Here is a 22,224-nt window from a genome sequence, read left to right on the forward strand (position 1 = left end):
CTGTGTTGCTCCGATTTATTTTATTTTATTTATTCACCGTTATAACGAAATATAGACATCAAATTATACAAGCGCTAGCTGGCTGAGCTGGTAGAGTGCTTCGTACGAAACGCGTACTTTGTCGTGGGCACATCACAGGGGCAGTTCGAGTCCCCCCGGTCTGGGCAATCTGAGTCTTATATTTTTTTTTTTTTTTTCTTTTTTTTTTCCCTCCATTTCTTTCTCCTTCTTTCTTTATTTATTTATTTTTTTATTTTCTCTTATTCCTCGTTATTTTCTAGTCAATTTTACTGTATAGTATTTATTCTATTTTTATCTTTGCTTTATTTTGTACTATACTATTTTATCCTATTCTATTCTATCCTATTTTATTCCATTCTATTTCTCTTCCACAATCACCGGCAATATAAGACCCAGTGAGCGAGATTGCGTGGTTTATCCTATTTTATTTGACTTTGTATTATTCGATCCCATCTACCATAGGTGTGTCTCTAGTCGTGACGACAGTCGGTTGCCTGCTCGGTAGTAGATAGTAAGTGCGAATCTGTACACATTTATTTATTTTTTTGTCTATCTATTGATTTATCTGTTTACTGCCGTCGCTATTTATTTATTTATTTATATTGATTCATACAGCTATTTATACATTGTTTTTGTTTTTGTTATTTATATATTTATTTATTCATTTAATTATTTATTTATTTATTTATTTTATATTTTATTGACATATATTTCTGCTATACTTTCTAGTCATTTTACCTATCTATGTTATTTATTGTACTCATTTTACATACTTCACTTTATCTTTTTCCATTTACTCATTGTATTATTCAGTTCATCTATTTATTCTATTTATTATATATATTTTACTTACGTTAACTACCTATTTTATCTATTTATCTTTTTTCTTCTTATTCTATTAATCTACACATTCATTTTATTACGTTTACTACTTTTATCTATATATTTTATTTATTTATCTCATTCCATTCTATTCTATTTTATTTTATTTTATTTATCTTCTTATTGTATGCTTATTTTATCTTGCGTCGTGTGCTTTGTCAGTATACCTGACCCAGATTCGAGATCGCGCCGCCGCACGCATTCATAAACATACATCTGTTTAATCACTTCTTTATATTCTTTCTTCTGTTTTTTTCTTTTTTTTTTTTTTTTTCTTCCTTTTTTTTCTCTTATATTTCTTCTTTCTTTCTTTTTTTTTTCTCTACCTTCCGCGGTGTGCCCAGGTGCATAAGTGTTCTCACCCCGCGGTGCGGGCATTCATTTTATTTTTACCACATTGACTGCCCCGTGAGCTGTTTCTCCTTTCTTTCTCTCTTTTTTTTTTTTTTTTTTTTTTTTTTTTTTTTTTTTTTTTTTCTCTTCTCTTCTACACGATAATGCCTGCTACCGGGAGGGGGATCACTTTAGAATTCCCCTTTGCTGAGGCACTCAAATGTCCCGAGTGTTTCAGCAAAAAAGCCTCAAAGAGTAACTCTTTTGAGTACCCGACGCACACGGCGTTCCAGCAGCATCTCCGGCGGACCCACCCGGGGTGGACAATCAAATATGTTTGTCGTTTCTGTGGATACAGTGGCGTGGGCGGATATCCATTCAAAGATGTCAAGGCCCACGTCACAAAAGCCCACCCCGGGGCCGCTGCGGGTGCTCCGGGAGCGCCGTCCGTATGCAATAATGCACCGGCACCGCGGTTAAGTGGCGGCGCGACGAGAACGAGCCGGAGTGGCTCCTCGGTCTGTTCGACGCGCGCGACGCCGTCCCCAGTCTCCCATAATGTAAGGTCTGCGACCCGGGCGACAGTTACACCCCCAAATAAGAGAAGGACGTCCAGCACCACCAGCGGGAGAACCTCTGTCACTCCCGCCTCCGCGAGCTCGACGAGAGCTACCACCCCTAATACCACAGCAACACTGCCCGCACATCTAGTTGCTAATGACCGTCCACCCTCTGGCCAACGGCGACTCCCACCGACCACCTACGCAGAGGCGGCCTCACGGAACCTGAGGCAGTCCACCATCACCTCTTTCGGGGCCAGGAGAGGGACTGCAACTGTCGCCACTCCACCAAGCAGCAGCGGCAGCAGCAGCAAAAGTACGCCACCCACCACCATGGCACGCGCGTCGCCCGGCAAAACACCGAGCCCGGTGACGCGTAGGATAACGAGGGCCTCGAGCCAGCCCCCGAAGCCTGTCCAGCCCCCTAAGAGGACCAGGGCGAAGGGTCCTCCACAAACGACCATCACCACCAGGTCGGGGTCCAGGCTATCGAGGGCTGTGAGTTTGCCTCCTGGTAACACAACACCAGCCATCCTTACTTCGCCGAACCAGGAGGAGAGGCCCAAACTAACGGACACCGCTGATTGTAGGGGGATACCGTTACCACCATCCCCCACCACCGTCTGCTGTAGTCCCCCGATTTCCGTGGTTGTCACCACGACAAGCGGGGCCACTCTCACTACGACGACTACAACTTCAACGTCGTGTGGTGGCCCCATAATGTCAACGGCCGTGTACATACGTCCCGGGATCGGGAGTGAGAGGCGGCCACAGATGCCTTCTTCGCCCTTGGACACTATCCGTGAGGCCGCGGGTCAACCAATGACCCCAACGACCCCGGCTCAACTGGCGACCCTGACGGTCACGGAGTCGTCACCGGAGGTTGCCCTTTCCACCTGGCGGACGGTTCGCACGAGGAAAGGAAGGCGCCGGATCTCCAGCGGTGGTAGCTCTTCGGAGAGCGACGGGGAGGTGCGGGGTGATGACAGACGAAAGATGACGACACCAGCACCAACACTATCTCCAAGGGCCACAAGGACGTCCCTATCACAGGCCCATCAACTGTCGCCCCGGGGGCCGTCCCTCCCACCTACGAGCCCCCCACAAAATACAATTACGTCGCGTACACCGCGTGCGTCGCAACGGACCGAGGACGCTGTCCCCATAATCGAGCGCGGCTGTCGTGCGCATCCGTCTCCGGCTGCGGCCGGGGCGCCCGACGGGACCGGGTCAAGCCGCCCCACGACTTCCGCTCCGGCGTCGGCCTCCCTCGGCCAACCCGGTGCCATTCCCCGCGGTCGAGCCGGTCGTGGGCTCGGACAGGCTCCCCGTCCTCGTGCCTGCCCAGCGCCAACCGCCAACTCAAGGCGTCAGCGGTCCATGCCCCAGCGGCGACCCGAGCTGGCTGCGAGAAGGGGCGATGACGCGAATACTCGCAGAGCCCTTATCGCGAAGGCAGAGGCCGTCGCTACGGTCGAGGAGTTGGAGGAGGCCGCAGCTGAGCTGTCCGCCTTCCTCAAGGCTCACTCGACCAAGGGGACTGCGGGGCAACCAACATCCGCGAACGGGAATTCGCGGCCCCGCAGCAACCGCCAACGCGATCCTCAAGCGAGTCCCGAACACCCGGACGTTGAGGATCGCGTCAGGAGTGCCACGAGGCTCCAACGCCTCTACAGGGAAAACCGTCGCCGGGCCATGCGGACCATCTTGGAGGGACCCTCGCCATTTTGCGAAGTCGACAAAGTCGCGGTCGACGGGTTCTTCCGCCGCATGTACTCGGCTGCGGCGCCCCTGGAGAGTGAGCCTCACGTGTGGCCGGAATGGGGTGCTGAGGAGGAGGGTGACCTACGGAGGGCGCTGGAGAAGCCCTTCTCCGCGTCGGAGGTGAACAGCCGTCTGTGTCGGACGCACAACACTGCGCCAGGCCCGGACGGTGTCACCTACGACGCGATAAAGAGGGCGGACCCAGGGTGCTCCGTGGTCACCGCCATATTCAATGGCTGCCTCCGACTGTGCTGCATTCCGCGGTCGTGGAAGTCGTCCAACACTGTGTTAATTCACAAAAAGGGCGACCGAAGCGACCTCTCCAACTGGCGTCCGCTAGCGCTCGGCGATACAGTTCCGAAGCTGTTCGCCGCAGTGATGGCGGACAGGTTGATGGATTTTGCTGTAAAGGGCAAAAGGCTAAGCTGTCCTCAGAAGGGTTTCCTGAGGCACGAAGGGTGCCACGAGCACAACTTCCTGCTAAGGGAGATCCTAGAGGACAGCCGAAGAACGGGGCGGGAGCTAGTGACCTCGTGGCTGGACCTAACGAATGCGTTCGGTTCCATCCCCCACGAGGTCCTGTTCGACGCTTTTAGGGGCGCCCAACTTCCCCCTAACACCCAACGTTTATTGGTTTCAATGAACACCGGGTGCACGACCAGAGTCCGGACCTCCCAGGGTTTTACAGAGGACATCCCCATCTTGGCGGGCGTGAAGCAAGGTTGTCCGGGTAGTCCAATGACCTTCAACCTGGCCATCGAGCGGGTGATTCAGACCATCGAATCCCTGCCCGTTGGCTATAGGTTGGGGGAGGTGACCCACCGCTCATTGGCCTACGCGGACGACATCGTACTTGTGGCTGCGTCCCCGGAGGAGATGAAGCTCCTCCTCGACACCATCCAGGAGGCGGCGGCCAGGGCGGGATTGAAGTTCAATCCCAAAAAGTGTGCTACCCTGCACCTTCTTGGTAAGGGTAGCTCACGAAAAGCCCTGCCGACCGTGTTTTCCCTCCAACAGGAGGAGCTCAAAGCCTTGGGAGAGGGAGAGGCTTACGACTACCTGGGTGTTCCCGTAGGACACCGCGTAAGCCAAACTCCTGTCGCCACCATCACACGGATGATGGAGGACGCGAGAGCGATCGACGCATCGCTGCTGGCTCCGTGGCAGAAGATGGACGCTCTTCGGACGTTCATCCTGCCACGGATGGACCACATCTTACGCAGCGGTGCGGTCGAGAAGGGACCCTTGTCCAAGTTTGACAAACTGGTCAAACGGCTGGTCAAGGGCTGGATGAACCTCCCCCAGCGCGCAAGTGCGGAGGTAGTTTACCTCCCCACTTGGAGGGGAGGGGCCGGACTCATCCCGATGGCAGACTTGGCCGACGTTCTCGCGATCGCCAATGCTTTCAGGTTGCTTACCTGCAAAGACGAGGCGGTCGCGGGACGGGCCAAACTCTCCCTGAGGGATGCAGTCCAACGAAGAACTGGCCACCAGCCCTCCCAGGAGGAAATCGCGGAGTTCCTTTCAGGTTCCCTGGAAGGACCCTTCGCCCGCGATCCCCTGGGTGACCCGAGCCTTTGGACAAGGGTTCGACTCGCCTCGCGTCGCCAGGCCCAACGCCTTTGCCTGGCGTGGCGACACGATACCGTTTCCGATGGCCTCATGCTCGAATGCAGGGGGTCGGAGGGACGGCGGACTCTTATTACACCGGGTGCCAGATCTCAGGTCATTCGACGCCTGAGGATGGCCATACAGGAGAGTTACCTCTGCTCTCTTCTGGCTAAACCTGACCAAGGGAAGGTTTACCAGGTGTCGTCCCGCTCGGGAGTCAGCAATGGCTTTCTCAGGGACGGCAAGTATGTCCGGTTTGCCGAGTGGCGTTTCGTCCACCGTGCCCGACTCGACGTCCTGCCTCTGAACGGAGCCAGGCGTTGGGGCACTGGTGACCGGCGATGCAGGCGGTGCGGGTACGCGAGGGAAACTCTCCCCCACGTTATTTGCCACTGTCTGCCCCACTCGGCGGCTCTGCAGCTTCGCCACGACGCGATTTTGGAGCGCGTGGCGAAGGCCTGTAGACTGAGGGGAACGATCCGCGTCAACCAGCGGGTCGAGGGTGTCGATGGCGATCTAGCCACGCTCCGTCCGGACTTGGTAGTCCGCGACGACGTGGCGAAACGCATCAACATCGTGGATGTCACGGTAGCCTTTGAGAACCAGCAAAAGGCTATGGAGGATGCTCGGAGATCCAAGATCTTAAAGTATTTTCCATTAGCCGCTGGTCTGCACTCTCAGGGCTACGACGTCACCGTTGATGCGATCGTCGTTGGTGCCCTTGGTACATGGGATCCGGCCAATGAGCCTGTGCTGAGGCGCCTCAACATCTCGCGCCATTACGCGTCTCTGATGCGCAGGCTTATTGTTTCGGAGACCATTAGATGGTCGAGGGACGTCTACGTTGAGCATGTCTCAGGGGTAAGGCAGTACCGGGTCCCGGCGGGCGCCCCTGCCGCTATGCCGTCGACGGTTGCGACCGACGGCGGCGCGCAATAGTTATATGTTTTCGCGGGACTACTCTGGCTCTATAGCGACCTCGCTCAAGTATTCAGCGCGCCGAGCAGGCACTGACTGATATTTTATTACAGTACCTTTCTTAATTTTATGCATTGACAAGGGTAATTCCTGCTTACATCGCCTGAGATAGAGCGTTGGGACACAGCGATGTTCAGTGCGATTTTTTTTTTATTGTTTTGTCTTATTGACTAATTATATTTATATTGTTCTTTGACTGGGCTAGTTCCCTCCGATATTAATGTATGACGACCACTGGCTACAAATCAGTTCAAGTGCTGTGCGTCTTTTTTTTATGTACCCCTGACGAGAATGTTCGCCAGGGGAAGTTTGATGAATTTTTTTTAATAAACGCTCTTTTATCTGTTCTTATCAGCTTAATATCTGATACACTCCCCATTGGGGAGTCAGAATATTAATCTGATTTTTGGAAATTGACGGAGCAGTTGGAGCTTGCTCCACCTCTGTCGCGAGTCGGTCTGGCATTGCAGTGCCGCCAGAATTGGCTCAATAAACTATTTCCAAGCATAATTTACAGCCAGTACTCACTTTTTTTTTTTAAGCGCTTGTCGAAAAATCAAATTTTTCGCTAACCGCTACACTTTGATCTTTCGCCTATTTTTCCACGCGCCGTGTGCCGAGAAGCGGTAAGTACACCCTGCGTTTAAACCACGCAACTCTTACCACGCAGGAGCAGTGAGGTGCCTACAGGAGTGGGAGTGTCCAGTGTGTGTGGGTGCGCAGACGGCAGCGCGGGACCGGTGGGTGAGTACCTCCACCGCTACTCCTTTCCCTTGCTGTGCGAGGTCGCTACGCGTCCAAGCACAGCCCTCCTTCCTCTGTCCCACTTCTATTTCAAATAGAAGTTTATCCTCTCCAACGTTCTCGTGTTTATGCGAGAACGGTTCCTTCGTCCTTGTCATCGTGCTCCCCCGGCCGTTGAATTAATTTTATTATTTGAAGATTGGACTCGTTAGAGTCCAATTATTTTACTGCATTAATTGGCACCGCGTGGTGCCTCAAATTTTGACACATTCGACGGTCGGGGTGTGCGATTGACACCCCCAGTCCCTCTCCTTTGCGGTGGAGTGAACCACCTGTCCAGCCCACACACATTTATTTAAATGAGTACACCTACTTCGGCTCCTGTGGGTCTCATCATTCGTGTGATCCGAACTGCCACTTTTCTAGTCTCTTGATCTATGTTCATTAGTTCCTATCCATCGAGACATTTATTTATTTAGTTATTATTTATGTACTGATCTATTTATTTTACCTATTGATTTACTTGTCTATTTATTTATTTATACATTTACTTATCTATTTATTTATTTATGTATGTATACTGGGCTGTTGATTTATCTGTTGTATTCTGTATCTATTTATTTATTTATTTATTTATTTATTTATTTATTTATTTATTTATTTATTTATTTATTTATTTATTTATTTATTTATTTATTTACTATATTTACGTAAAATTAATTGTTGCTCGAATTCTGCTTATTCAATTTAGAAACCGGTACTGTATACTACGGTTTGTACAGACTGTATTGCAGAACTAGTCAGTAGCCCATGCGGTAGCACGTACACAGTCGAGTCACGACGTGCGTGTTAGAGAGGCAGTTCGAATCCCGCCACGGGGAAATTTTCGTTCTACCTTCTTTTTTTTCTCTTCTTTCTTTTTCTTTTTTTTTTTTCTTCCTTTTATTCTATACTGCTTTATCTTGTTTTACTTACTGACTTACTTATATGTATTCATTTATTTATTTGACACACGGGATTCCATTTCTATTGCTGTTCACCTGTGGCCAAAATCAAGGTATAGAGTTGCGTGATTTATTTTAATTACTGTGTTTTACGAAAATTACTACTACTCTAGTCACGACGATCGTCAGCTGCCTGCTCGGTAATTGATAGTAAGCGCAAATCTACACGTTTATATATACATTATCGATATATTTATTTACACATTCATTGCTATATTTATTTATTCACTTATTTATTTATTTACATTTTCTTATTTTACTGTTTTATCTATTCTCACATTGTTTTATTTATTCACTGACTAACTTATGCATATATATTTTTATCATTTTACTTATTTATTTATGCACCGTTTTATACATTGATTTATTTATATATATACTTTTTACTATTTTACTTATTTACTTATTTATTTATATATTACTTGATCTATTTATTTATTTATTTCTCTACTGTCCTATTTATTTATTTATTTATTTATTTATATATCTATTATTTTACTTATTTACATATATATTTATTTATTTATCTATCTATTTATTTCTTTTCTTTTTCTTTCACCGTCTTATTTATTTATTTACTGTTCTGTTTTGTTTACTTATTTATATATTTCCGTTCAGTAGTTATCTATTTTATCCTCTTTACTGACTCAATTTTATTTCTTTTAACTACTATATTTATTTATTTATTAAAGTATTATATTTTATTTAGCTATTTATACTATATATATACTTACCGCGTGCGTTTCCTCAGCTTACCCCACACTGATTCCAGATCGCGCCGCCTCCACCACTGAATTACTTATATATATTAACTATTTATCCCTTATAAATCTGCCGCGAACTGACCGGTGCCATACGGTGGTCTCACCTCGCGGGGCAGTCATTCATTCTTATTACCTTTCTATAGGACTGGAGCTTTAATTTGATTTTTTTTTTTTTTTTTTTTCTTATTATTACTCCCCCTCCCTTTTATCAATGACAATGCCTGCCACCGTGAGGGAGATCACTCTAAGATATCCCTTTGCTGAGGCACTCAAATGCCCTGAGTGCTTCACAAAGAAGGCGTCGAAAAGCAACTCTTTTGAGTACTCGACGCATACGGCGCTCCAACAGCATCTTCGGCGGACCCACCCGGAGTGGACAATGAAATATATTTGTCGATTGTGCGGGTACCACGGCGTGGGCAAGTACCCATTTAAAGACACTAAGGCCCACGTCACAAAAGCCCACCCCGGGGCCGCCGCGGGTGCTTCGGGAGCGCCGTCCCCGCGCAATAATGCACCGGCACCGCGGTTGAGTGGCGGCGCGACCAGGACGAGCCAGGGTGGCTCCTCGGTCCGTTCGACGCGTGCGACGCCATCCCCCGCCGCCCAAACTACTATTGTAAGGCCCGCGACGCGGGCGACGGCCACCCCCGCAACTACAAGGAGGACGTCGGCCAGTATCTGCGGGAGAACCTCCGTCACCCCCACCACCTCTAGCTTAACGAGAGCTACCACGCCTACCGCCACTGCAACACCACCAACATCGTCGGCCCCCAACGACCGTCTGTCCTCTGGCCAACGGCGACTCCCGCCCACCACCTATGCGGAGGCGGCCTCACGGAATTTGAAACAGTCCACTATCACCACCACCGGGACCAGCAAGAGGGCATCAACGGTCGCCGCCTCAAAGAGTAGCAGCGGCAGCAGCAGCAGCGGCAGCAGCATAAAAACGCCACCGACCACCAGGGCACGAGAGTCACCGGGCAAGACACCGAGCCCGGTGACACGAAGGACGACGCGGGCCTCCAGCCAGCCCCCGAAGCCTGGACAGCCCCCTAGGAGGACCAGGGCGAAGGGTCCTCCACCAACGACCATCACCACCAGGTCGGGGTCCAGGCTTTCCAGGGCGGTGAGTTTGCCTCCTGGTGAAACAACACCTCGAACAACAGCTTCGCCACACCAGGAGGGGAGGCCCAACCCATCGGTTGCTGTTGACTGCGGAGGGAAGCCGTCACCACCCTCTCCCATTACTGTCTGCTGCAGTCCCCTGACCCCCCCAGTCGTCACCACGACCAGCGGGGCCACCCTCACCACAACGACTACAACATCTACGTCGTGTGGTGGCCCCATCATGGCAACTGCCGTCTACATCGGGCCGGGGGTCAGGAGAGAGGAGCGACCAAAGGTGCCCTCATCGCCCCTGGACACTATCCGTGAGGCCACGGGTCAACCGGCGACCCCAACTACTCCGGGTGAACCGGTGACCCCCACGACTATCGAGTCGTCGCCAGAGGACGCCGACCCTACATGGCGAATGGTCCGGACGAAGAGAAGAAGACGCCGGATCTGCAGTGGTGGTAGCTCTTCCGAGAGCGATGAGGAGGCGCGGGGCGAGAATAGACGGAGGATAAACCTTTCGTCGCCAGCATCACCACCACCTCCACGTGCGGCAACGACGTCCCCACCGCAGTACCATCAGCCGTCGCCCCGGGGGCCATCCCTCCCACCCAGAAGCCCCCAGCAACATTTTAATGCGTCGCGTACGTCGCGTGCGTCGCAAACCGAGGCCGAGGACGTCGTCCCCATAATTGAGCGCAGCTGCCGTGCGCATCCGTCCCCGGCTGCGGCCGGGGCGCCCGACGGGACCGGGTCAAGCCGCCCCACGACTTCCGCTCCGGCGTCGGCCTCCCTCGGCCAACCCGGTGCCATTCCCCGCGGTCGAGCCGGTCGTGGGCTCGGACAGGCTCCCCGTCCTCGTGCCTGCCCAGCGCCAACCGCCAACTCAAGGCGCCAGCGGTCCATGCCCCAGCGGCGACCCGAGCTGGCTGCGAGAAGGGGAGATGACGCGAATACTCGCAGAGCCCTTATCGCGAAGGCAGAGGCCGTCGCTACGGTCGAGGAGTTGGAGGAGGCCGCAGCTGAGCTGTCCGCCTTCCTCAAGGCTCACTCGACCAAGGGGACTGCGGGGCAACCAACATCCGCGAGCGGGAATTCGCGGCCCCGCAGCAACCGCCAACGCGATCCTCAAGCGAGTCCCGAACTCCCGGACGTTGAGGATCGCGTCAGGAGTGCCACGAGGCTCCAACGCCTCTACAGGGAAAACCGTCGCCGGGCCATGCGGACCATCTTGGAGGGACCCTCGCCATTTTGCGAAGTCGACAAAGTCGCGGTCGACGGGTTCTTCCGCCGCATGTACTCGGCTGCGGAACCCCTGGAGAGTGAGCCTCACGTGTGGCCGGAGTGGGGTACTGAGGAGGAGGGTGACTTACGGAGGGCGTTGGAGAAGCCCTTCTCCGCGTCGGAGGTGAGCAGCCGTCTGTGCCGGACGCACAACACTGCGCCAGGCCCGGACGGTGTCACCTACGACGCGATAAAGAGGGCGGACCCAGGGTGCTCCGTGGTCACCGCCATATTCAATGGCTGCCTCCGACTGTGCTGCATTCCGCGGTCGTGGAAGTCGTCCAACACTGTGTTAATTCACAAAAAGGGCGACCGAAGCGACCTCTCCAACTGGCGTCCGCTAGCGCTCGGCGATACGGTTCCGAAGCTGTTCGCCGCAGTGATGGCGGACAGGTTGATGGATTTTGCTGTAAAGGGCAAAAGGCTAAGCTGTCCTCAGAAGGGTTTCCTGAGGCACGAAGGGTGCCACGAGCACAACTTCCTGCTAAGGGAGATCCTAGAGGACAGCCGAAGAACGGGGCGGGAGCTAGTGACCTCGTGGCTGGACCTAACGAATGCGTTCGGTTCCATCCCCCACGAGGTCCTGTTCGATGCTTTTAGGGGCGCCCAACTTCCCCCTAACACCCAACGTTTGTTGGTCTCAATGAACACCGGGTGCACGACCAGAGTCCGGACCTCCCAGGGTTTTACAGAGGACATCCCCATCTTGGCGGGCGTGAAGCAAGGTTGTCCGGGTAGTCCAATGACCTTCAACCTGGCCATCGAGCGGGTGATTCAGACCATCGAATCCCTGCCCGTTGGCTATAGGTTGGGGGAGGTGACCCACCGCTCATTGGCCTACGCGGACGACATCGTACTTGTGGCTGCGTCCCCGGAGGAGATGAAGCTCCTCCTCGACACCATCCAGGAGGCGGCGGCCAGGGCGGGATTGAAGTTCAATCCCAAAAAGTGTGCTACCCTGCACCTTCGTGGTAAGGGTAGCTCACGAAAAGCCCTGCCGACCGTGTTTCCCCTCCAACAGGAGGAGCTCAAAGCCTTGGGAGAGGGAGAGGCTTACGACTACCTGGGTGTTCCCGTAGGACACCGCGTAAGCCAAACTCCTGTCGCCACCATCACACGGATGATGGAGGACGCGAGAGCGATCGACGCATCGCTGCTGGCTCCGTGGCAGAAGATGGACGCTCTTAGGACGTTCATCCTGCCGCGGATGGACCACATTCTACGCAGCGGTGCGGTCGAGAAGGGACCCTTGTCCAAGTTTGACAAACTGGTCAAACGGCTGGTCAAGGGCTGGATGAACCTCCCCCAGCGGGCAAGTGCGGAGGTAGTTTACCTACCCACTTGGAGGGGAGGGGCCGGACTCATCCCGATGGCAGACTTGGCCGACGTACTCGCGATCGCCAATGCTTTCAGGTTGCTTACCTGCAAAGACGAGGCGGTCGCGAGGCAGGCCAAGCTCTCCCTGAGGGATGCAGTCCAACGACGAACTGGCCACCAGCCCTCCCAGGAGGAAATCGCGGAGTTCCTTTCAGGTTCCCTGGAAGGACCCTTCGCCCGCGATCCCCTGGGTGACCCGAGCCTTTGGACAAGGGTTCGACTCGCCTCGCGTCGCCAGGCCCAACGCCTTTGCCTGGCGTGGCGACACGATACCGTTTCCGATGGCCTCATGCTCGAATGCAGGGGGTCGGAGGGACGGCGGACTCTAATAACACCGGGTGCCAGATCTCACATCATTCGACGCCTGAGGATGGCCATACAAGAGAGTTACCTCTGCTCTCTTCTGGCTAAACCTGACCAAGGGAAGGTTTACCAGGTGTCGTCCCGCTCGGGAGTCAGCAATGGCTTTCTCAGGGACGGCAAGTATGTCCGGTTTGCCGAGTGGCGTTTCGTCCACCGTGCCCGACTCGACGTCCTGCCTCTGAACGGAGCCAGGCGTTGGGGCACTGGTGACCGGCGATGCAGGCGGTGCGGGTACGCGAGGGAAACTCTCCCCCACGTTATTTGCCACTGTCTGCCCCACTCGGCGGCTCTGCAGCTTCGCCACGACGCGATTTTGGAGCGCGTGGCGAAGGCCTGTAGACTGAGGGGAACGATCCGCGTCAACCAGCGGGTCGAGGGTGTCGATGGCGATCTAGCCACGCTCCGTCCGGACTTGGTAGTCCGCGACGACGTGGCGAAACGCATCAACATCGTGGATGTCACGGTAGCCTTTGAGAACCAGCAAAAGGCTATGGAGGATGCTCGGAGATCCAAGATCTTAAAGTATTCTCCATTAGCCGCTGGTCTGCACTCTCAGGGCTACGACGTCACCGTTGATGCGATCGTCGTTGGTGCCCTTGGTACATGGGATCCGGCCAACGAGCCTGTGCTGAGGCGCCTGAATATTTCGCGCCGCTACGCGTCTCTGATGCGCAGGCTCGTTGTTTCGGAAACCATTAGATGGTCGAGGGACGTCTACGTTGAGCATGTCTCAGGGGTAAGGCAGTACCGGGTTCCGGCGGGCGCCCCTGCCGCTATGTCGTCGACGGTTGCGACCGACGGCGGCGCACCATAATTGAATGCTTTAGCGGGGCAGCTCTGGTTCCAATAATCGCTGACATTGTATTTTTAACATTGGATATTCCGAACCGAGCAGGTGCTGAACGTGATTATATGTATTGTATTGTCTTGTATTACTTGTTCCTTCTTTTTATTGTGCAATGACAAGGGTAATACCCGCTTACATCGCTGGACGTGGAGCGTGCGACACAGCCTATGCGATTCCGTGTTTGACGAATTTATATGTACATGCTGACTAATTGTTTATTATTGTGACTGGGCTTGCCCCTGAATTATTATTTTATTGATGGATGACTCTGTACATGCGATTAATTGCTGTGATCCTTATAATGTACCCCTGGTGAGCATTGTTCACCAGGGGAAGTTCGATGAATTTTTAATAAACGCTCTTTATCTGTTCTTATCAGCTTAATATCTGATACACTCCCCATTGGGGAGTCAGAATATTAATCTGATTTTTGGAAATTGACGGAGCAGTTGGAGCTTGCTCCACCTCTGTCGCGAGTCGGTGTGGCATTGCAGTGCCGCCAGAATTGGCTCAATAAACTATTTCCAAGCATAATTTACAGCCACTACTCACTTTTTTTTTAAGCGCTTGTCGAAAAATCAAATTTTTCGCTAACCGCTACACTTTGATCTTTCGCCCATTTTTCCACGCGCCGTGTGCCGAGAAGCGGTAAGTACCCTGCGTTTAAACCACGCAACTCTACCACGCAGGAGCAGTGAGGTGCCTACAGGAGTGGAGTGTCGAGTGTGTGTGGGTGCGCAGACGGCAGCGCGGGACCGGTGGGTAAGTACTCCACCGCTACTCCTTTCCCTTGCTGTGCGAGGTCGCTACGCGTCCAAGCACAGCCTTCCTTCCTCTGTCCCACTTCTATTTTCAAATAGAAGTATCCTATCCAACGTTCTCGTGTTTATGCGAGAACGGTTCCTTCGTCCTTGTCATCGTGCTCCCCCGACCGTTGAATTAATTTTATTATTTGAAGATTGGACTCGTTAGAGTCCAATTATTTTTACACTATTAATTAGCACCGCGTGGTGCCTTAAATTTGACACATTCGACGGTCGGGGTGCGCGATTGACACCCCCAGTCCCTCTCCTTTGCGGTGGAGTGAACCACCTGTCAGCCCACACGCGCTCTACTTTCTTAAAATAAGTTCATCCGACTCGACTCCTCGGGTGCCCACTGTTCCCTAGACTCGAACTGCCTTCCAAGAGCTCTAGTCCTTTAATATATGTCTACCAGTTCTTAACCATCTACACATCCATCTAGTCGCTGTTTTATTTATATATTTATTTATTTATATACTTATTTATTCAGATTTATCTATTTATTTACTCATTATTTATTTATCTATTTATTTATTTATCTACCTATTGGATTGTTTATTTATTTATCTGTGTTGCTCCGATTTATTTTATTTTATTTATTCACCGTTATAACGAAATATAGACATCAAATTATACAAGCGCTAGCTGGCTGAGCTGGTAGAGTGCTTCGTACGAAACGCGTACTTTGTCGTGGGCACATCACAGGGGCAGTTCGAGTCCCCCCGGTCTGGGCAATCTGAGTCTTATATTTTTTTTTTTTTTTTCTTTTTTTTTTCCCTCCATTTCTTTCTCCTTCTTTCTTTATTTATTTATTTTTTTATTTTCTCTTATTCCTCGTTATTTTCTAGTCAATTTTACTGTATAGTATTTATTCTATTTTTATCTTTGCTCTATTTTGTACTATACTATTTTATCCTATTCTATTCTATCCTATTTTATTCCATTCTATTTCTCTTCCACAATCACCGGCAATATAAGACCCAGTGAGCGAGATTGCGTGGTTTATCCTATTTTATTTGACTTTGTATTATTCGATCCCATCTACCATAGGTGTGTCTCTAGTCGTGACGACAGTCGGTTGCCTGCTCGGTAGTAGATAGTAAGTGCGAATCTGTACACATTTATTTATTTTTTGTCTATCTATTGATTTATCTGTTTACTGCCGTCGCTATTTATTTATTTATTTATATTGATTCATACAGCTATTTATACATTGTTTTTGTTTTTGTTATTTATATATTTATTTATTCATTTAATTATTTATTTATTTATTTATTTTATATTTTATTGACATATATTTCTGCTATACTTTCTAGTCATTTTACCTATCTATGTTATTTATTGTACTCATTTTACATACTTCACTTTATCTTTTTCCATTTACTCATTGTATTATTCAGTTCATCTATTTATTCTATTTATTATATATATTTTACTTACGTTAACTACCTATTTTATCTATTTATCTTTTTTCTTCTTATTCTATTAATCTACACATTCATTTTATTACGTTTACTACTTTTATCTATATATTTTATTTATTTATCTCATTCCATTCTATTCTATTTTATTTTATTTTATTTATCTTCTTATTGTATGCTTATTTTATCTTGCGTCGTGTGCTTTGTCAGTATACCTGACCCAGATTCGAGATCGCGCCGCCGCACGCATTCATAAACATACATCTGTTTAATCACTTCTTTATATTCTTTCTTCTGTTTTTTTTTCTTTTTTTTTTTTTTCTTCCTTTTTTTTCTCTTATATTTCTTCTTTCTTTCTTTTTTTTTCTCTACCTTCCGCGGTGTGCCCAGGTGCAAAAGTGTTCTCACCCCGCGGTGCGGGCATTCATTTTATTTTTACCACATTGACTGCTCCGTGAGCTGTTTCTCCTTTCTTTCTCTTTTTTTTTTTTTTTTTTTTTTTTTCTTTTCTCTTCTACACGATAATGCCTGCTACCGGGAGGGGGATCACTTTAGAATTCCCCTTTGCTGAGGCACTCAAATGTCCCGAGTGTTTCAGCAAAAAAGCCTCAAAGAGTAACTCTTTTGAGTACCCGACGCACACGGCGTTCCAGCAGCATCTCCGGCGGACCCACCCGGGGTGGACAATCAAATATGTTTGTCGTTTCTGTGGATACAGTGGCGTGGGCGGATATCCATTCAAAGATGTCAAGGCCCACGTCACAAAAGCCCACCCCGGGGCCGCTGCGGGTGCTCCGGGAGCGCCGTCCGTATGCAATAATGCACCGGCACCGCGGTTAAGTGGCGGCGCGACTAGGACGAGCCGGAGTGGCTCCTCGGTCTGTTCGACGCGCGCGACGCCGTCCCCAGTCTCCCATAATGTAAGGTCTGCGACCCGGGCGACAGTTACACCCCCAAATAAGAGAAGGACGTCCAGCACCACCAGCGGGAGAACCTCTGTCACTCCCGCCTCCGCGAGCTCGACGAGAGCTACCACCCCTAATACCACAGCAACACTGCCCGCACATCTAGTTGCTAATGACCGTCCACCCTCTGGCCAACGGCGACTCCCACCGACCACCTACGCAGAGGCGGCCTCACGGAACCTGAGGCAGTCCACCATCACCTCTTTCGGGGCCAGGAGAGGGACTGCAACTGTCGCCACTCCACCAAGCAGCAGCGGCAGCAGCAGCAAAAGTACGCCACCCACCACCATGGCACGCGCGTCGCCCGGCAAAACACCAAGCCCGGTGACGCGTAGGATAACGAGGGCCTCGAGCCAGCCCCCGAAGCCTGTCCAGCCCCCTAAGAGGACCAGGGCGAAGGGTCCTCCACAAACGACCATCACCACCAGGTCGGGGTCCAGGCTATCGAGGGCTGTGAGTTTGCCTCCTGGTAACACAACACCAGCCATCCTTACTTCGCCGAACCAGGAGGAGAGGCCCAAACTAACGGACACCGCTGATTGTAGGGGGATACCGTTACCACCATCCCCCACCACCGTCTGCTGTAGTCTCCCGATTTCCGTGGTTGTCACCACGACAAGCGGGGCCACTCTCACTACGACGACTACAACTTCAACGTCGTGTGGTGGCCCCATAATGTCAACGGCCGTGTACATACGTCCCGGGATCGGGAGTGAGAGGCGGCCACAGATGCCTTCTTCGCCCTTGGACACTATCCGTGAGGCCGCGGGTCAACCAATGACCCCAACGACCCCGGCTCAACTGGCGACCCTGACGGTCACGGAGTCGTCACCGGAGGTTGCCCTTTCCACCTGGCGGACGGTTCGCACGAGGAAAGGAAGGCGCCGGATCTCCAGCGGTGGTAGCTCTTCGGAGAGCGACGGGGAGGTGCGGGGTGATGACAGACGAAAGATGACGACACCAGCACCAACACTATCTCCAAGGGCCACAAGGACGTCCCTATCACAGGCCCATCAACTGTCGCCCCGGGGGCCGTCCCTCCCACCTACGAGCCCGCCACAAAATACAATTACGTCGCGTACACCGCGTGCGTCGCAACGGACCGAGGACGCTGTCCCCATAATCGAGCGCGGCTGTCGTGCGCATCCGTCTCCGGCTGCGGCCGGGGCGCCCGACGGGACCGGGTCAAGCCGCCCCACGACTTCCGCTCCGGCGTCGGCCTCCCTCGGCCAACCCGGTGCCATTCCCCGCGGTCGAGCCGGTCGTGGGCTCGGACAGGCTCCCCGTCCTCGTGCCTGCCCAGCGCCAACCGCCAACTCAAGGCGCCAGCGGTCCATGCCCCAGCGGCGACCCGAGCTGGCTGCGAGAAGGGGCGATGACGCGAATACTCGCAGAGCCCTTATCGCGAAGGCAGAGGCCGTCGCTACGGTCGAGGAGTTGGAGGAGGCCGCAGCTGAGCTGTCCGCCTTCCTCAAGGCTCACTCGACCAAGGGGACTGCGGGGCAACCAACATCCGCGAACGGGAATTCGCGGCCCCGCAGCAACCGCCAACGCGATCCTCAAGCGAGTCCCGAACACCCGGACGTTGAGGATCGCGTCAGGAGTGCCACGAGGCTCCAACGCCTCTACAGGGAAAACCGTCGCCGGGCCGTGCGGACCATCTTGGAGGGACCCTCGCCATTTTGCGAAGTCGACAAAGTCGCGGTCGACGGGTTCTTCCGCCGCATGTACTCGGCTGCGGAACCCCTGGAGAGTGAGCCTCACGTGTGGCCGGAGTGGGGTACTGAGGAGGAGGGTGACTTACGGAGGGCGTTGGAGAAGCCCTTCTCCGCGTCGGAGGTGAGCAGCCGTCTGTGCCGGACGCACAACACTGCGCCAGGCCCGGACGGTGTCACCTACGACGCGATAAAGAGGGCGGACCCAGGGTGCTCCGTGGTCACCGCCATATTTAATGGCTGCCTCCGACTGTGCTGCATTCCGCGGTCGTGGAAGTCGTCCAACACTGTGTTAATTCACAAAAAGGGCGACCGAAGCGACCTCTCCAACTGGCGTCCGCTAGCGCTCGGCGATACAGTTCCGAAGCTGTTCGCCGCAGTGATGGCGGACAGGTTGATGGATTTTGCTGTAAAGGGCAAAAGGCTAAGCTGTCCTCAGAAGGGTTTCCTGAGGCACGAAGGGTGCCACGAGCACAACTTCCTGCTAAGGGAGATCCTAGAGGACAGCCGAAGAACGGGGCGGGAGCTAGTGACCTCGTGGCTGGACCTAACGAATGCGTTCGGTTCCATCCCCCACGAGGTCCTGTTCGATGCTTTTAGGGGCGCCCAACTTCCCCCTAACACCCAACGTTTGTTGGTCTCAATGAACACCGGGTGCACGACCAGAGTCCGGACCTCCCAGGGTTTTACAGAGGACATCCCCATCTTGGCGGGCGTGAAGCAAGGTTGTCCGGGTAGTCCAATGACCTTCAACTTGGCCATCGAGCGGGTGATTCAGACCATCGAATCCCTGCCCGTTGGCTATAGGTTGGGGGAGGTGACCCACCGCTCGTTGGCCTACGCGGACGACATCGTACTTGTGGCTGCGTCCCCGGAGGAGATGAAGCTCCTCCTCGACACCATCCAGGAGGCGGCGGCCAGGGCGGGATTGAAGTTCAATCCCAAAAAGTGTGCTACCCTGCACCTTCGTGGTAAGGGTAGCTCACGAAAAGCCCTGCCTACCGTGTTTTCCCTCCAACAGGAGGAGCTCAAAGCCTTGGGAGAGGGAGAGGCTTACGACTACCTGGGTGTTCCCGTAGGACACCGCGTAAGCCAAACTCCTGTCGCCACCATCACACGGATGATGGAGGACGCGAGAGCGATCGACGCATCGCTGCTGGCTCCGTGGCAGAAGATGGACGCTCTTAGGACGTTCATCCTGCCACGGATGGACCACATTCTACGCAGCGGTGCGGTCGAGAAGGGACCCTTGTCCAAGTTTGACAAATTGGTCAAACGGCTGGTCAAGGGCTGGATGAACCTCCCCCAGCGCGCAAGTGCGGAGGTAGTTTACCTCCCCACTTGGAGGGGAGGGGCCGGACTCATCCCGATGGCAGACTTGGCCGACGTTCTCGCGATCGCCAATGCTTTCAGGTTGCTTACCTGCAAAGACGAGGCGGTCGCGAGGCAGGCCAAGCTCTCCCTGAGGGATGCAGTCCAACGAAGAACTGGCCACCAGCCCTCCCAGGAGGAAATCGCGGAGTTCCTTTCAGGTTCCCTGGAAGGACCCTTCGCCCGCGATCCCCTGGGTGACCCGAGCCTTTGGACAAGGGTTCGACTCGCCTCGCGTCGCCAGGCCCAACGCCTCTGCCTGGCGTGGCGACACGATACCGTTTCCGATGGCCTCATGCTCGAATGCAGGGGGTCGGAGGGACGGCGGACTCTTATAACACCGGGTGCCAGATCTCAGGTCATTCGACGCCTGAGGATGGCCATACAAGAGAGTTACCTCTGCTCTCTTCTGGCTAAGCCTGACCAAGGGAAGGTTTACCAGGTGTCGTCCCGCTCGGGAGTCAGCAATGGCTTCCTCATTGACGGCAAGTATGTCCGGTTTGCCGAGTGGCGTTTCGTCCACCGTGCCCGACTCGACGTCCTGCCTCTGAACGGAGCCAGGCGTTGGGGCACTGGTGACCGGCGATGCAGGCGGTGCGGGTACGCGAGGGAAACTCTCCCCCACGTTATTTGCCACTGTCTGCCCCACTCGGCGGCTCTGCAGCTTCGCCACGACGTGATTTTGGAGCGCGTGGCGAAGGCCTGTAGACTGAGGGGAACGATCCGCGTCAACCAGCGGGTCGAGGGTGTCGATGGCGATCTAGCCACGCTCCGTCCGGACTTGGTAGTCCGCGACGACGTGGCGAAACGCATCAACATCGTGGATGTCACGGTAGCCTTTGAGAACCAGCAAAAGGCTATGGAGGATGCTCGGAGATCCAAGATCTTAAAGTATTCTCCATTAGCCGCTGGTCTGCACTCTCAGGGCTACGACGTCACCGTTGATGCGATCGTCGTTGGTGCCCTTGGTACATGGGATCCGGCCAATGAGCCTGTGCTGAGGCGCCTCAACATCTCGCGCCATTACGCGTCTCTGATGCGCAGGCTTATTGTTTCGGAGACCATTAGATGGTCGAGGGACGTCTACGTTGAGCATGTCTCAGGGGTAAGGCAGTACCGGGTCCCGGCGGGCGCCCCTGCCGCTATGCCGTCGACGGTTGCGACCGACGGCGGCGCGCAATAGTTATATGTTTTCGCGGGACTACTCTGGCTCTATAGCGACCTCGCTCAAGTATTCAGCGCGCCGAGCAGGCACTGACTGATATTTTATTACAGTACCTTTCTTAATTTTATGCATTGACAAGGGTAATTCCTGCTTACATCGCCTGAGATAGAGCGTTGGGACACAGCGATGTTCAGTGCGATTTTTTTTTATTGTTTTGTCTTATTGACTAATTATATTTATATTGTTCTTTGACTGGGCTAGTTCCCTCCGATATTAATGTATGACGACCACTGGCTACAAATCAGTTCAAGTGCTGTGCGTCTTTTTTTTATGTACCCCTGACGAGAATGTTCGCCAGGGGAAGTTTGATGAATTTTTTTTAATAAACGCTCTTTTATCTGTTCTTATCAGCTTAATATCTGATACACTCCCCATTGGGGAGTCAGAATATTAATCTGATTTTTGGAAATTGACGGAGCAGTTGGAGCTTGCTCCACCTCTGTCGCGAGTCGGTCTGGCATTGCAGTGCCGCCAGAATTGGCTCAATAAACTATTTCCAAGAATAATTTACAGCCACTACTCACTTTTTTTTTAAGCGCTTGTCGAAAAATCAAATTTTCGGTCGACCGCTACACTTTGATCTTTCGCCTATTTTTCCACGCGCCGTGTGCCGAGAAGCGGTAAGTACACCCTGCGTTTAAACCACGCAACTCTTACCACGCAGGAGCAGTGAGGTGCCTACAGGAGTGGGAGTGTCCAGTGTGTGTGGGTGCGCAGACGGCAGCGCGGGACCGGTGGGTGAGTAGTACTCCACCGCTACTCCTTTCCCTTGCTGTGCGAGGTCGCTACGCGTCCAAGCACAGCCCTCCTTCCTCTATCCCACTTCTATTTCAAATAGAAGTTTATCCTATCCAACGTTCTCGTGTTTATGCGAGAACGGTTCCTTCGTCCTTGTCATCGTGCTCCCCCGGCCGTTGAATTAATTTTATTATTTGAAGATTGGACTCGTTAGAGTCCAATTATTTTACTGAATTAATTGGCACCGCGTGGTGCCTCAAATTTTCGACATATTCGACGGTCGGGGTGTGCGATTGACACCCCCAGTCCCTCTCCTTTGCGGTGGAGTGAAGCACCTG

The 22,224-nt window shown here is 52.5% G+C and overlaps 2 non-coding genes and 1 pseudogene across 2 annotated transcripts; all 3 read left to right on the top strand.

Annotated features, from left to right (window-relative positions):
- The first annotated feature begins 6,453 nt into the window (after positions 1–6,453).
- Positions 6,454–6,644, top strand: LOC143181297 (U2 spliceosomal RNA). The gene has a single exon (XR_013002267.1). It is a non-coding gene; the product is annotated as a U2 spliceosomal RNA (small nuclear RNA).
- Positions 6,645–13,988: 7,344 nt separating this feature from the next.
- Positions 13,989–14,167, top strand: LOC143181305 (U2 spliceosomal RNA; annotated as a pseudogene).
- A 7,281-nt stretch (positions 14,168–21,448) lies between these two features.
- Positions 21,449–21,639, top strand: LOC143181298 (U2 spliceosomal RNA). The gene has a single exon (XR_013002268.1). It is a non-coding gene; the product is annotated as a U2 spliceosomal RNA (small nuclear RNA).
- Positions 21,640–22,224: the final 585 nt, after the last annotated feature.

The sequence above is a fragment of the Calliopsis andreniformis genome, chromosome 6, assembly GCF_051401765.1.
Source record: "Calliopsis andreniformis isolate RMS-2024a chromosome 6, iyCalAndr_principal, whole genome shotgun sequence".
NCBI lineage: Eukaryota > Metazoa > Arthropoda > Insecta > Hymenoptera > Andrenidae > Calliopsis > Calliopsis andreniformis.